Here is a 14,512-nt window from a genome sequence, read left to right on the forward strand (position 1 = left end):
ACTTGTTCATTTTGCCGGGGGGGGCAAATGCAATATGTGTTCCATCAATTGCCCCAATTATATTGGGGATATGTCCCATTGTATAAAACCCTGCCTTTACAGTGGGCAAATCCTCCATCTGTGGGAATGTAATGTAGCTACACATGTGTTTTATCAGGGCAGACAAGACTCTTGCCAGCACGATTGAGAACATTGGCTGTGACATTCCTGCTGCCAAGCCCACTGTCACTTGGAAAGAACCAGTTGCCAGGAAATGAAGCACTGATAAACTTGCACAAGAGGGGGATCCCAGTCGGATGACGGATAGCTGAGATCAGGTCAGGTTACAACTTGGCACACAGCTCTGTGATTGTGGCCCTGTCCACTCTATAGGTGAGGATAATGTGCCTGTCCTCCAGCGTAGCCAAGTCCACCTGAGGTCTGTATATGGGGGTATGTCTCCATCTTCTATTCATCCGCAGCGGTAGGTATTTAAGGGACACAGGAGTGAGTAGGCTGTCACATTTTGAACAACTATACCACAACAGCAGTCCACATCGTGCAAACATGTTTAGGGACAGTGTAATTTAAAAGTATGTGCCTATATCCTGTGACGCATGAATAATTGATAGGCCTCTTCATCCCACCATGAAATAGCGACCGCCTGTCCTATGTGGAGGGACAGGTGGATGTGAGTTAATTCCGCTGACGTTGTGCACCGTGGTGGTAGGTGGTCGTGTACCGCCGTGCAATTCCTCATTGGTTTATATTGGGCCCTATGGGGGACAGTGGCCAATGGGGATCTATGCCGGCGGTTTCCTGACCTTCCATAGGAGAGGACCTACACTGCATGAGCTGCTTTGACCTGTGTGTGGAACCTACCATGGCCCGTGTGACAGGGTAAAGGGGCCCAGGCTTCACTTCTAAGGAGTTGGAGCGACTGGTGGATGGGGTCCTACCCCAGTACGGACTGCTGTATGGGCCTCCAGACCAACAGGTGAGTACACTGTGCATGCATGTGGCATGCATGCATAGAGTTGTGTGTAAAGGCATTGTGTAAGAGGGTGGGTGGATGTCCTCTTGGTGATGTACATGTTGTACGTTAGGCTATGTGTGTGCCAATGGTGATTGGATCAGGTGTGGTGGGCCCAGCTGGGGATGGCCTCCCTACGAGGAAGTGGTGCCCGACGGACCCTGACCCCCTGATGGCCCGCATACTGGCAGTGGATTACCCTGAGCTGGATGGGCGCTTGAGGGCACAAGGGGGTGAGTACAGTGGCTATTATTACAACTTACGGCTGGTGGGGTGGTATCCGGGTGGTGGTTGTGTGTCCTTGGGTGCCCCAGGCCAGGCCAGACATAGCAGCATAGGTCCTCTGGTGGCTAAGGGTTTGAATGTAAAATAGTGCTTACCTAGCTTGTTAGTATTAACTCCTGGGCAGGGCTGCGTGGGTCCCAAGTGTTCTGCCGTTGGCGGTGTGTCCCCCTCCTCAGTCCTTAATGACTAGCCATTTCACTGGTAGTGCAATGCATAGTGCGTAGGCCTGTTCCACTTGTGTGAGGGTGCTGTGTACGCCAACGGTGGTGTTGGTGCAGTCATTGACCCGGTGTATCCTTTGTCTCTTTCTCCCCTATTTCTTGTTTTGTCATCCTGTCCTTGTGTGCATTAGCATCATCTGGCAGAGGACCAGAGGCACCGGCAACAGAGGGAGTTGCATCCCCTCTGCATCCCACAGGACCCTGGAGGCAGAGTCCACAGTTGCTGAGGGAACCAGTGGGACGAAGGGCAAGGGGAGCACCACGATGGAGACTGGAGGGGGCATCACAGACTCTGATACCTTCTCCAATGGGAGCTCCCTGGTGGTGGCGGACACCTCTGTGACCACTCCAGCTGCAGGTACAACCGCCACCCCCTGTGCCAGCACCACCCTCCCAGTAGTTCAGTGAGTTGCCCGTGCCTGCTCACCCAGGAGGGTGGGCATCTCCTTCTCCCCAGGCACCTCAGGCCCTGCCCCAGTGAGCCCTGCTGCCCTGAGTGAGAAGGCTATTGACCTCCTGAGATCCATCTCTGTAGGGCAATCAACCATTGTGAATGCCATTGAGGGGCTGGCAGCCCAGATGCAGCAATGCAATGCATTCCTGGAGGGCATTCATGGTGGATTGGTGGCCAAACAGAGATCGATTCAGGCTCTGGCCTCCTCTCTGATGGCAGCTATTGTCCCTGTTTCTACTTTCCCACCTCCAACTTCCACTTCCCAGTCCTATTCTCCCCAACCCCAACCCATCCCAAGCACACAGACAGATGAGCATGCACACAAGACAACACCCAAGAGTGGCACAGGCAAACACAAGCACTACACTTCATCCCATAGGTACTCACACAAACACCATTCAGTTGCAGACACAACAACATCCACTGTCTCCACTGTCTCTCCCTCATCCTCCTCCCCCACCTCTCACCCAGTTACGTCCACACTCTCACCTGCATGCACTACATCAATATCCACTACCAGCATCATCACCACACCAAGCAAAACACACACCTCACTGGCAGACACCTCCACAACATCCATGCATGTGTCCCCTGTGTCCTCTCCCACTGTGTCTGTCCCCGCCCAAAGGACACATACGCAAGCACTCAGACATCAAACAGCTATCCACCTCATAACAGCATACAGCAGATGCACCTGCACCCAAATCCAGCAGACATACACCTCCGGCGACCACTCCCTCATCCTCCACTCCCATTACTCCTCCCGCCCCAACGTCCCTAAAAAGCTTTTCCTTGCTCAACTTGACCACTTTCCTTGCTCTCCTCCCCCAACCTGCGCATATGGGCAGGGTAGCAAGGGCACAGCCCAGCACCTCAGCCAAACAGTCCACAGGGACAGTGGTAGCTCCACCTACTAGTGGTGCTATGGATACCAGAACAACAACACTGAAGGAGAAGGAGGCAGCACAACCTGGGATGAAAGGGAAGAGTCCAGCACCAGCTGTGGGGAAGGGGAAGGAGCCTGCACCAGCTGGGAAGATGGGGATGAAGCTTGCACCAGCTGGGAAGAAGGGGAAGGAGCCTGCACCACCAGGCAGAGGGGGGAAGAGCCCATCCACCCCTGCCAGGAAGGTTAAGGGAGCCCCAATCCATGACCAGGAGGAGAAGAGGCACTCTACGCCAGAAGAAGCTGTCAGCCAAACACCGCCATCACCACCAGCTGTCACAGGGCCCCCACCGCCAGCTGTGGATGTGCTGCCATCACAGAGTGCAAAGGCTTCCCAGGAGCCTCCCCCACCCACCACCAGCATGCAGCCATCACAGAGTGCAGGGACTGCCCAGGAGCCTCCCCCAACCACCACCAGCATGCAGCCATTATCGCCGGTGGAAGCCACGCAGTCCACCCTCCAGGGGCTACTGTGCAGGCTGCCCCCTCCAGAATCAGGGGGCAAGACACCCGCTCGAGAGACTATGGCCTTGCACTCCCCAGGACAAAGCACAAGGCATGTTGCCCCCTCTAGAACCAGTGGGCAAGACACCCACTCCAGGAACTGTGGCCTTGCACTCCCCAGGATAAAGCACAGGGCATGTTGCCCCCTCCAGAACCAGTGGGCAAGACACCCACTCAAGAGACAGTGGCCTTGCACTCCCCATGACAAAGCACAGGGCATGTTGCCCCCTCCAGAACCAGTGGGCTTGTTCCGCATCTGGCTGAGGTGCCCCCCTGCCCCTGAGGTGCCTGCCTATTTAACAACTGATGCCCCTGCAGTGTTCTATCTGGATTGGTGCAGGATTCGAGTTGGGCCTTTGACTGTGCCCCGTGGCCATGTGGGCCCTTTGAACTATGGACTGGGCAGTGTCCCTTTTTTATACAAGTGTACATATCTGTTTCATGGTCAAATCGGATTATTAATTTTGATGTTGAACTGATTACAATCACTTTCACAAATTCCTGTTGTCCTTGCATTATTCTGCAGATTTTCAGGGTCAAATTGTTTTTGTAATGCAGCTGGTTGTGTGTATGGTTTGTGTGTGTCGGGTGTGTGTTGTGCATGTGCGTGTCACTCTCTTTTTCCTCCCACCCTCCCTTGTGTGCTAGGCGGCTGTACTCACCATTGTTGTCTTCGCCAGCGTTGGTGTTACAGGTGGAGCACAACGTAGAAGATCATCGGGAAAACTTGCAGTTCGGGTTCCATGGCGGCCTGGTTCTTCCCTGTGTCTCCAATGATGAGTCCTTTCACTTTTGTGCTCTAATTCTGCCAGGCTTTTGTTGGTGTTGGTACCACCCCAGAAAAGGTGGCGGTTTGCAGGGTCTTAATATGGTGGGCGGAACTTTGTCTTCCGTCTGGCTGTAGGCTGCTACCGCTGTGGTTACTGTTATTTCCGCCCTGGCGGTGGGTGTGGTACATTGGCTGTCTATCGGAGATATCACCGCCATGGTCATTATTTGGCCAGCCTGTTGGCGGTATTACCACCACTTTATCACCCACTGCCAGGGTCGTAATTAGGGCCTATGTCGATGAAAGCAAAGATCACCTGGGAAAAACACTTACATAAAAACATGGGTCATTATTGTATGAAATTCATTCTAAGCTCAAATATACGTTTCCATTTGCATTCTGGTACCATAAGCATATTAAGTTTTTGTGTGAGGGCATTGAAGGGTTGCAACTGTATTAGACCGCCGTGCCCTACATAAGTTACAGTGACAATAATTTCAAATTAACTGAATTAATGTCTTTATTGTATTAAATATATTAGCACATTCAACACAATAATAAATACATTAAATATATTTTTAAAAATCACAAATCTATTTACAAATATTCCATAGAACCAGCATTTCAGTCACACTTCCTTAAGACGACAATAAGCAAAATCTAAAACTGTAGTTAATTTCCCAATAAATTGACAATCTGTTGTAGAAAAACAGTAGGCAACACCCTGTTTGACAGATCAACAGTTAATTAAGTTGAGTGCATTATTTAAATATTTCTTTCATATATCTAATAAACTAGAACATAGAAAAATTAAGGGGTCAATTGACCCCTCTTTAAAGTCACACAAACGTCAAGCCTTTGATGGTGAGCAGTTAGTGTTCCATGACCCCTCAATTTGAGCTTATGGTGTCAACAGGAAACATACCTCATGTATTTTAGCTTGCATCCTGGATTCAAAATCGAGGCTAAATTTTCTTGTTTTGTATTTTAGAGTGTGACTCCATTATTCGATGTGCATAACGATATTTATGCAGTAATGTCAACAAGTCCGCAGCTCTTTCGTTACGACAGGGAGTTTGTCTAATTAACCTCTTCCACTCCAGTCGGGACTGTTTTATAAGATCTGCCGATAGCGCTAAATTGTTTTTCATGATTATTTTATTAACAGATGCCAAGATCAGCCAAACACAAATTGTTATGGTTTGTTACCTCATAGTAAATCAAAATTTTCAAGGAGTCTTTGTTTGCTATACAGTTTTGTCATGCAGAAATATAAAAAAAATAATATAGTTGGACTGATCCCATAATAACACAATTTCTCCCTCTGGTTATGCAAGTGTGAATGCTAACAGGATGACTATTCAAGGGCCGAAGATATGTATGTTCTTCATTTTGCATCACTTTGTGACTGTGCAAAGCTTTAGTATTATTGTGCCTCGGTGACCCTCTAATTTTATAAAGGAACAAGGGTCCCTTAGATAAAAGGACTATTGTTTGTTTTAAATATCACATAGAATCACAATGAAGTCTATGGAAAACATGCAATAAATCATTATATTTCTTCCAAACGAAAGAAAGAATACAGTGTAGTGGGAAAACAAAATCGGCTTGGAAACCATAAATCATAATTGCTCAGGCATACCCCATGTGACAGAGAGCACCGTTAAAGTCACAATTTTACAGTACTCTTGCTCATGTCAAAACATATGTTATTTTACAGAGTACAAGTACTAAATGTCACCAAGTTTTGATCCCTTATTTGATTGTTGGGATCATCATCAGGACCTAAAAATTATGCCTGAGATGACAATTCCTTAGAACCCCAGGAATACAGTAGGACGGCATCACCCGTACAGAATATTTCAAAGCAAGAAATGCTAAAAATACAAAGGAATGCCAACTGCATTAAATGGAAATAGCATAAGTGATTAGTAAGAAAAATGGTGAATACCGTGTTTGACATCTTACAGATCTAATACTGCCACAGGCAGCTATAACCCGAAAACAATTCCCAATTGTATATTTATACAGAGACCTATAACATACTTACAATGAACAATTTAGAAGGTACCAACCATTAAGGTGGTACACCATAGCAAGGTAAGTCACAACCAAATGAGCTGATTAGTTCACAGACTCAGAGTCACTGTGTCTGGCAAGTTCACAAGTCTCAAATGAGTGCAGTTCAGTCCTCCATTTTATTCAAACCAAAATGTAGACTATTGGTGCATAGTATTCATTTTAGTTCCTCCTTGTTGAGAAGCACACCCAAATCAGCGTCCCTCTCTGGTGGCTTGACAACAGTGATAACCTTGCATTGGTGTACTCACAGAACAAAAAGTGATTGGTTTGTGTAAGCATTGATTAGGCTCACAATTTTTGTGACACCAGTGACTATATACATTGGTCCTGATTCCTTACTGTTCTAGGACACATTCAGTGGTTTACTAGCTTCAATTATCATCCTGATCCGAGTGTTGGTACAGTATGAGACCCTGATGCATGTGATGTATGGTGTGGCAGCACATTTATATTATATTTTTGACATATAGCAATATTTAATCTATTCCTTTATTTCTTTTTTCTCTCTTAATCTTTTTTCTTTTCCTCCTTTTTTTCTTCCCTTGCTTTTAACAGGTCTCGTGACTGCTTATGTGCATCTCAGGCATAATTATTATGTCCTGATGATGATCCCAGCAATCAAATAAGGGCTAGAAACGTCGTCGACATTTAGTACTTGGACTCTGTACAGTAATATATGTTTCAACATAACCTAGAGTACTGTAAAACTGTGACTTTAACTGTGCTTTCTGTCACACTGGGTATGCCTGAGCAAGTATGATTAATGGTTTCCAAGACATTTTTGTTTTCCCACTACAGTGTTTTCTTACTTTCGTTTGGAAAAGGTATACTGATTTATTGTATGTTTTCCATAGACTTCATCGTGATTCTATGTGGCATTTAAATCTATAGTCCTTTTATCCAAGGGACCCTTGTTCCTTTATAAAATACTTGCACCTGGTCCCTTAGTATCTCTGGGTTGCACCTTGTGTGTTTTAAAACTCAGAGACCCTCTAAGGCCTTTTTTGTACAGAGACAAAAGCAAATTTACTGTAGCTCATTTTATACTCCTTTTTAAATGATACTCAGAGTTGTTCTACTTTTGTGCTCTATCCACATGGAAAGCTGTGGCAGTTAATAAAGTCTGTCAACTTCCCGTCTCTATTTTCAGTAATTTGTATTATGATTTTTCTTAATGTTTTGCTGAGCGCTGTTTCCATGTTCTATTTAGAATGTTATTTTGAGAAACTCTTTCACAGAAGCACATAGCTCTCACCGGTATTGTCAGTCCCAACAGTAGTTTGTTCACCTGCTGTGGTTTCCCCTTGCAGCATCCTGACCAGTGAGAGAAACCAGTAAATTAAAATATTCCCATCCCGCACTTTAGATGAGACAAATAATGGCAATGAGTCAGAGTAGCAAGCATGCTTGACATGCCCTGTAATAGATCACTTCAACCTTATTGTAGGAGACTGGCCCTCTATGTAGTGTGCAAAACATTGTACACTGTGCAGAGGGTCCGGGCGACCACACGTTAGTTTACAGAGGTAAACAATACACCACCAAATGCTCAAATTTTTTTGGTAGCTTGGTCAAGCAGTTAGGCTAATCTTGTAGAAGTGCAAAGCATTTGTTGTACTCACAGTATCAATAAAGCAAGACACACACTCAAAAGAATAACTTGAGACCAATTTACAAAAAGACTTCGGATTTTTATAACATTTTTAAGACCAAGATCATCAAAATAAGGTAGGTACGTATTAAGCTTTGAATTTTCAAAGTTTAGAAAATGACTCAGTTCGGTGTGTACTTACTCACCATAGGAATCAATGAAGAAATACTTTAAAAATGCATATAATATCAGGCAATGTGTTTACCAATGTCGCCTTTCAGTTGTAGGCCGAGGTTGTTGGTGGGCCCTATGGGTCAGCTGGAGAAGTTTGGGTGGCTCCCAGTTTCGGCAGGAGCAGCTGCAGAAAATCTTTGGAGCTGGTGCAAGGCCACTGCGGGGGACCACTGAGAAAAGCACTGTACAGGTAAACTTAAAGGTGAATCCGGTGGGTCCCCTTGGAATGTCGAGGTCACAAGGGGTGGGAGACCATTAGGGCACAGCTAGATCTTCAGTGCAGTGCACGGGGGTGGGTGCAGAGTGAATCAGTGAGTCAAGAGCTGTGCACAAAGGTGCCCTTGGAAGCAGGAGGGAAGTCACTTTGAGGGTCACTTGCTGGTCAGCAGGGCCACTCTGGTGAGTGGTTCTTATCGTTTCTGAAATCTCTTTACTGGGGATTCCTTCTGGTCCTTCTGGAGTTCGGAGTGGACTTTCCTTCATGGTGTCCGATGTTGAGAGAGCAGTACCTGGGTTTATTGCACGGTTCAGCCACTGGACGTCGCAGTGCCACCAAACTTGGCACACTTTCAGATTTTTTCCTCATGATCCATTGAATGAAATTCATTCTGGCTGCAGCGTCTGGTTCCTTGGTCAGCAGCCAGTCAGTGAACTGGACTTCAATGGTCTTTTGGTCTTGGTTGCAGGAGGGTGATGCCTTCACTCTGGAGGGAGAATTTTGGTGATTTTTGGAAGAGTGGAGGTCCTCTGGGGATTTGTAGAGTCCTTCCAATGTCTGAGCAACCCCTCAGCGGCGATTGTCTAGTCCTGGGTGCAGCAGGCAGAGTTTGGCACCTTTTTCTTGATGCAGTAGAACTTCAGTTCTTGAGCATTTGGTCTGCTTTGCTGCTGGTCTTCTTGTGTCCTTAGAATCTGAATCTCTGGTCAAGGGTGACCACTAAATACTGTATTTAGCAGAAGCGGCTCCTCGGCTAAGGCTTTCAGGAGAAGGAAAAAATAAAATGATCACAACTGAAATTTATTATCATTTTATTTTTATCTGGAGCCAGGTTAGGGCAGGGGAGTGGGCTGGAGATGGGCTGGAGGAGGAAAGGTATGTGCACCATAAGCACCATAAGCACCATAAGTGCGCATATCTGTTTAGCTGGCTGTGTTGCGCTAACTAAACAGACATGCTCACTTAGCATTTCTCCGCCGGCTGTATTGCACAGCCGGGACGAGACTGTGCACAGGGTCCCACTCGGTGTGTGAGCGTCAAACCAAGCTGTTCACACCAATCATGACGCTGCTGTCATGCTGATGACAGAGGCGTTGTGATTGGTTGCGGGGAGTGTGGGAGCCTGTGTGCTTCCCAGAAGAGGACGAGGCTGCTCAGGACGAGGACGGAAAAGATGAACATGTTTTATCCGCCTGCCACCCCTGTTCAGTGGCAGCCGCCACTGGTATTTAGTGGGCAGTAAGGGGAGTACCTAGCAGTGACCAATAGGTCATCTAGCTTACGGTGGTTACACCCACTAAGTGACCACTTCCTGTGAGCAGAGGTCACTTCCCTATACCTGGTTGGCTATTTTCCTACCATGCAAGATGGAGGAAAATGAAATGCGGGGGTCACCTCACATGCAACAACTTAGGAGCGGTGCAAGCTGGTGGTACTACTCCTCCTGTCCTTTGTGTGTTTTCCTTCCATTGCTCCCCAAAAGTGGGGGTTTGCAATGGTAACTGCCATCTGTTGCTAGCAGCATGCCTGGGGGTCGAGTTTCAAAAGCGGTAAGCTCTCTGAAGCTCGCTAGCAGGGCAGCACACATTCCTGAGGAGGGAAGTGGGACTCCTCCACCCCGGGAGGGCTTTGTTCTGGGAGCCAGAGAGCATGAGCTCTCACCCCAGGGTTCCAGAATCTTGTTTGGCAGTGGCAGACTGGTTGTGACTGGCCAGCAACCATGCCAGTGTTAATGCAGGGGTCACCTCTAAGGTGGCCCTTTGGTACATTTTGCACTATATCCAATACCGGTACCTGATTGGATTTATCATTCTGAGTTGTTTTTTCACTAAACAACCCCGTGTTCAGAGGAGCCATACTGTAGTTAGGAAACGCGTATTGACCAGTGTCCAGCACATGCATTTAAAATGACAGTAGTGTGCACCCGGCCTTAGGGCTTTTAAGGTCTGCCAGAGGGGTGACCTGTCTATCTATATTGCATGCAGTGTGTGGTGGACAGGGCACACAGGCTGTGTGCCATGTCGAGTTTGCATTATGGCAGTGCTGGGTGCATCTGGATGCATGACCCATGAGGGTAGCACAATCTGTGTTGCTGCCCTCAGGGCCTACCTTTAGTACCCCATGCCCTGGGTACCCAAGTACCATTTACTAAGGACTTATAGTGGCAGCTAAAGGTGTTGGCAATTTCCCACAACAGTTTTGGGAAAGAGATCTGGCCCAGGGAACCCAGTTAGCAGGGGCCCTGGGCACTAAGAACTTTGAGACCACATCAAATACTAGGCAAAAAGTGTGGTCTGACCATGACAAAAGAGGTCTTTTCTCACACTTATGTCTAAATATCCATATATCCCCATTAGATTAATCCATCCACTCTTCCATTCATCTATCTCTTCCTTGCATGCTTTCAACACAGCCACCCACACTTCCATGCTTCCATCCACCCATTCTGTCTCCTTCAGATATTTTCATCTTTCCATCATCCCTTCTTTCGCTCTTCTACCATTTATCCTTCCTTTCAACCTTCCTTCTTGACACTTTTCTCCAATCCTTCCACAATTCTTCCCTTCCTTCTTGCCTTCCTCACTTCCTCCATTCCTTCGTACCTTTTATGCTCCTCTCTCCTTTATTTTCCTCTGTCTAAACATGTTCATTTCCTTTCTGTCTTTTGACGTTTTCTTCCCTCTCTCACACTCGTTTTTGTTCTATTTGCTTCTCTCTCTGCCCTTTACCCCTATTGTCATCCTTTCTCTATCCCCTTTCCTGTACTCGTCTCATTTGCCAATCATCTGCTTACACTGCTGACCTCCTCACCTGTTAACCCTTACAGTTATTTTTGAGGTTTTTCCATGGAAAATGAAGAGATCCAGAAAAAGCTAGTCAGTGGGTCTCAGCTTAAAAACACATTGAGCCTAGTGGCAATCCCACCTTAGCTGCTAATGTGTGGGTTTCATGACACCACCAGGATTCACAAATCCAGTCTCCTGATCAAGGCTTGTACCATTGCCTTTAAAGTATAGATATTTCACACAAATAATTACTTTACTTTTGTACACACATTTCTTAAAGTACTACTTTAGATAACACCAGGCACTAGTATACCAGTGACAAAAATGCAGCAGCCTTAGACCCTCATTACAACCGTGGCGGTAAATGCCGCCTACCGCTGTGCTGACGGCCGCCAACATACTGTGACCACAGCGGTTTTCCGCTACAGGTATTATGACCCACACTGAGAAAACCCCCACTATACAGACACCCACACAAGTCCGCCAGCCCAAAGGTCAGTTGTAAACTGGCGATAGCAAAACCCACACCGTTATGCCAACAGGAATATGCCCACAGTATCACAACCCAGGAATCACCGCAGCAATCTTTTAAACACGGTAAACCATTGGCGGTACACACCGTTGCACTCAAAATACACACACGTTTACAAAACACCACCACATTGGACAATTCAAACTACACACACCTGACACATATACACACACCACACCCACACACTCACACCACAGAGACACAAGCCAGGAGCACCCACTCAATCTGAGCCACAGGACACCATCACCCAAACACCATCCATGCACATCACAGCATACACCACAACACATCACCCCACACATCACCCCACACATCACCCCACACATCCTCACACATATCACTCACACCACATCCATGGCACCCCAAAGACACCCCAGGTTTTCAGAGCAGGAGCTAAGGGTCATGGTGGAGGAAATCATCCGGGTAGAGCCACAGCTATTAGGATCACAGGTGCAGCAGACGTCCATTGCAAGGAAGATGGAGCTATGGCGGAGAATAGTGGACAGAGTCAACGTCGTGGAACAGTACCCCAGAACAAGGGATGACATAAGGAAGAGGTGGAACGATCTACGTGGGAAGGTATGTTCCGTGGTTGCAAGACACCAGGTAGAAGTACAGAGGACTGGTGGTGAATACCCACCTCCTCCCCCACAACTAACAACATGGGAGGAGAAAGACTTGGCAATAATGCATCCTGAGGGCCTCGCAGGATTAGCAGGAGGACTGGACTCTGGTAAGTCAAATCTTTACTATTTTATCCCCCCACCCTACCTGCATGCCATCACAAACTCCTACCCCTACCCTCACCCCCATCACTCCACCACCTCACACATACCCCACCATCACAACCCACCCATCCCAATACCAAGCCCTGCAGGTAGCACAAATGCATGGACCCCCAACACAGACCTGCATGGACACCCATCACCACAGCATGCCCAGTAGAGAGACTCACCCAGCCCACAAAATCACTACTCACACAGGGCCATGCTGACAGAGAAATCACAATCATACAGGGAAACACACCCATGCACAAGATGGCACAAGCAGATACATTAACACTGCATTTGCATCCCCACAGGACCCATACTCAACGTCACCAGAGAGGAGGTGCCAGCTACATCCAGTCCCCCCCTGAAGAGGCCCACAGTGATGACAGCAGCTCTGGGCACCTGGATCAGGATGACCAACCTGGCCCATCCGGGACCTCTGGACAGTCAGTTCCCCTGCCATAGTCCCAACCCACCACAGAGCCTCGCCCCTCAGGAAACACCAGCACAGCACCCACCCAGTGGGCCCATACCACTGTCCCCAGGACACGTCAATCAGCAGAGTGTCTACCACTACAGGGACCTCAGGCAACCCCACAAACACAGGACGATCAGGGACCTGGGGTCAGTGGCAGTGGGCACACGGTTCAGGGGATAGAGGCAAAGGACAACAGGGAAGCTGGGAGGGCTGCTGTGCGACAGGGGGAGGACAGGCCCAGGGAACCCCCTCTCCAGGAGGCACTCTCCAACATCCTGGGAACATACCACCATTCCCAGGAGACGATGGGCCAGATACTGGCCAAATTGCAGGAGACCCAGTGGCTGCAGGAGGGACAGTACCCGGGGATCAGGGATGACCTAAAAAACATCTACACCATCCCGGTCACCATTGCAGGGGTTCTGGCTGACATGGGCAAGACCGTGAGGGAGGCAGTGGCACAAAAACGGGCCCCTGACATTAGCCAAACCGATGAACATCCTTCCACCTCCGCCGGCGCTAGTGGACAGGAGGCCCTGCCACAGGAACAACAGGCCACCAGCACCCCACCCCCTGCAGAAGGAGAACCACCCCGCAAACAAATCCAGGCAGAAGCCAGAGAACATTGCCAAGATGCCCACCAGGAAATAAGACTGTCCCACTCTGTCACCCTGTCCACCTTGAACTTCCATTACTCCCCTTCCTATGCCACATTGGACAGTGCACCTGTGATACCAAGAGACTGGACTCTACCATGGACTTTCCTCCACCATCAGCCCAGCCCATTGCACATCCTCCTCTACTTATGAGCACTTAAATAAACACCCTTGGAACAAATACTAATCTGGAGTCTGTCAAATGATTCACATATGTATCAGTTCAACATTATCAAGCATTGCAAGTCAAATGTACAGTGAAATATACTTTTGAATGACCTTTGGTGGGCAGCAGTACACATAGCAGGAGCCAGAGTGGGGCACAGAGATCTGAAAATAGAGATGCCAAAGGGTATAGTCAGTGGTCATAGACATAGGGAAACAGGCTGCCATGTACAATGTCCAACAGAAAACTGAAATGTTAAGTGAAGTTACAGTCTCTTACTTGTGTGTCACTGGAAGTACTGCTGAATTATATTGCTTCTGTTGTCAACATCTTCTTCCTCTGCCTCCTCTTCCTCACTGTCCACAGGCTCCACCGCTGCCACAAGACCATCTCCAGGCACATCCTCCTGCAGAAAAGGCACCTTGCGTCTCAAGGCCAGGTTGTGCAACATGCAACATGCAACGATGATCTGGCACACCTTCTTGGGTGAGTAGTACAGGGAGCCACCTGTCAGATGGAGGCACCGGAACCTGACCTTCAGGAGGCCAAAGGTCATTTCAATAATTCTTCTTGTACGCACATGTGCCTCATTGTAACGTTCCTCTGCCATTGTCCTGGGATTCCTCACTGGGATCAGTAGCCATGAGAGGTTGGGTTAACCAGCTTCACCTGAGAAAATCGAGGGAGAACTGTTAAACACGCACTCACCCTTAGGGACAACCCCATACCCAGACACCAACTCATACTGTGTGGGGACCTTGGGCTCACCTATTAGCCACACCCGGTGCCTCTGGAGTTGGCCCATCACA

Source organism: Pleurodeles waltl, chromosome 1_2, assembly GCF_031143425.1.
Source record: "Pleurodeles waltl isolate 20211129_DDA chromosome 1_2, aPleWal1.hap1.20221129, whole genome shotgun sequence".
In the NCBI taxonomy this organism is placed as follows: Eukaryota; Metazoa; Chordata; class Amphibia; order Caudata; family Salamandridae; genus Pleurodeles; species Pleurodeles waltl.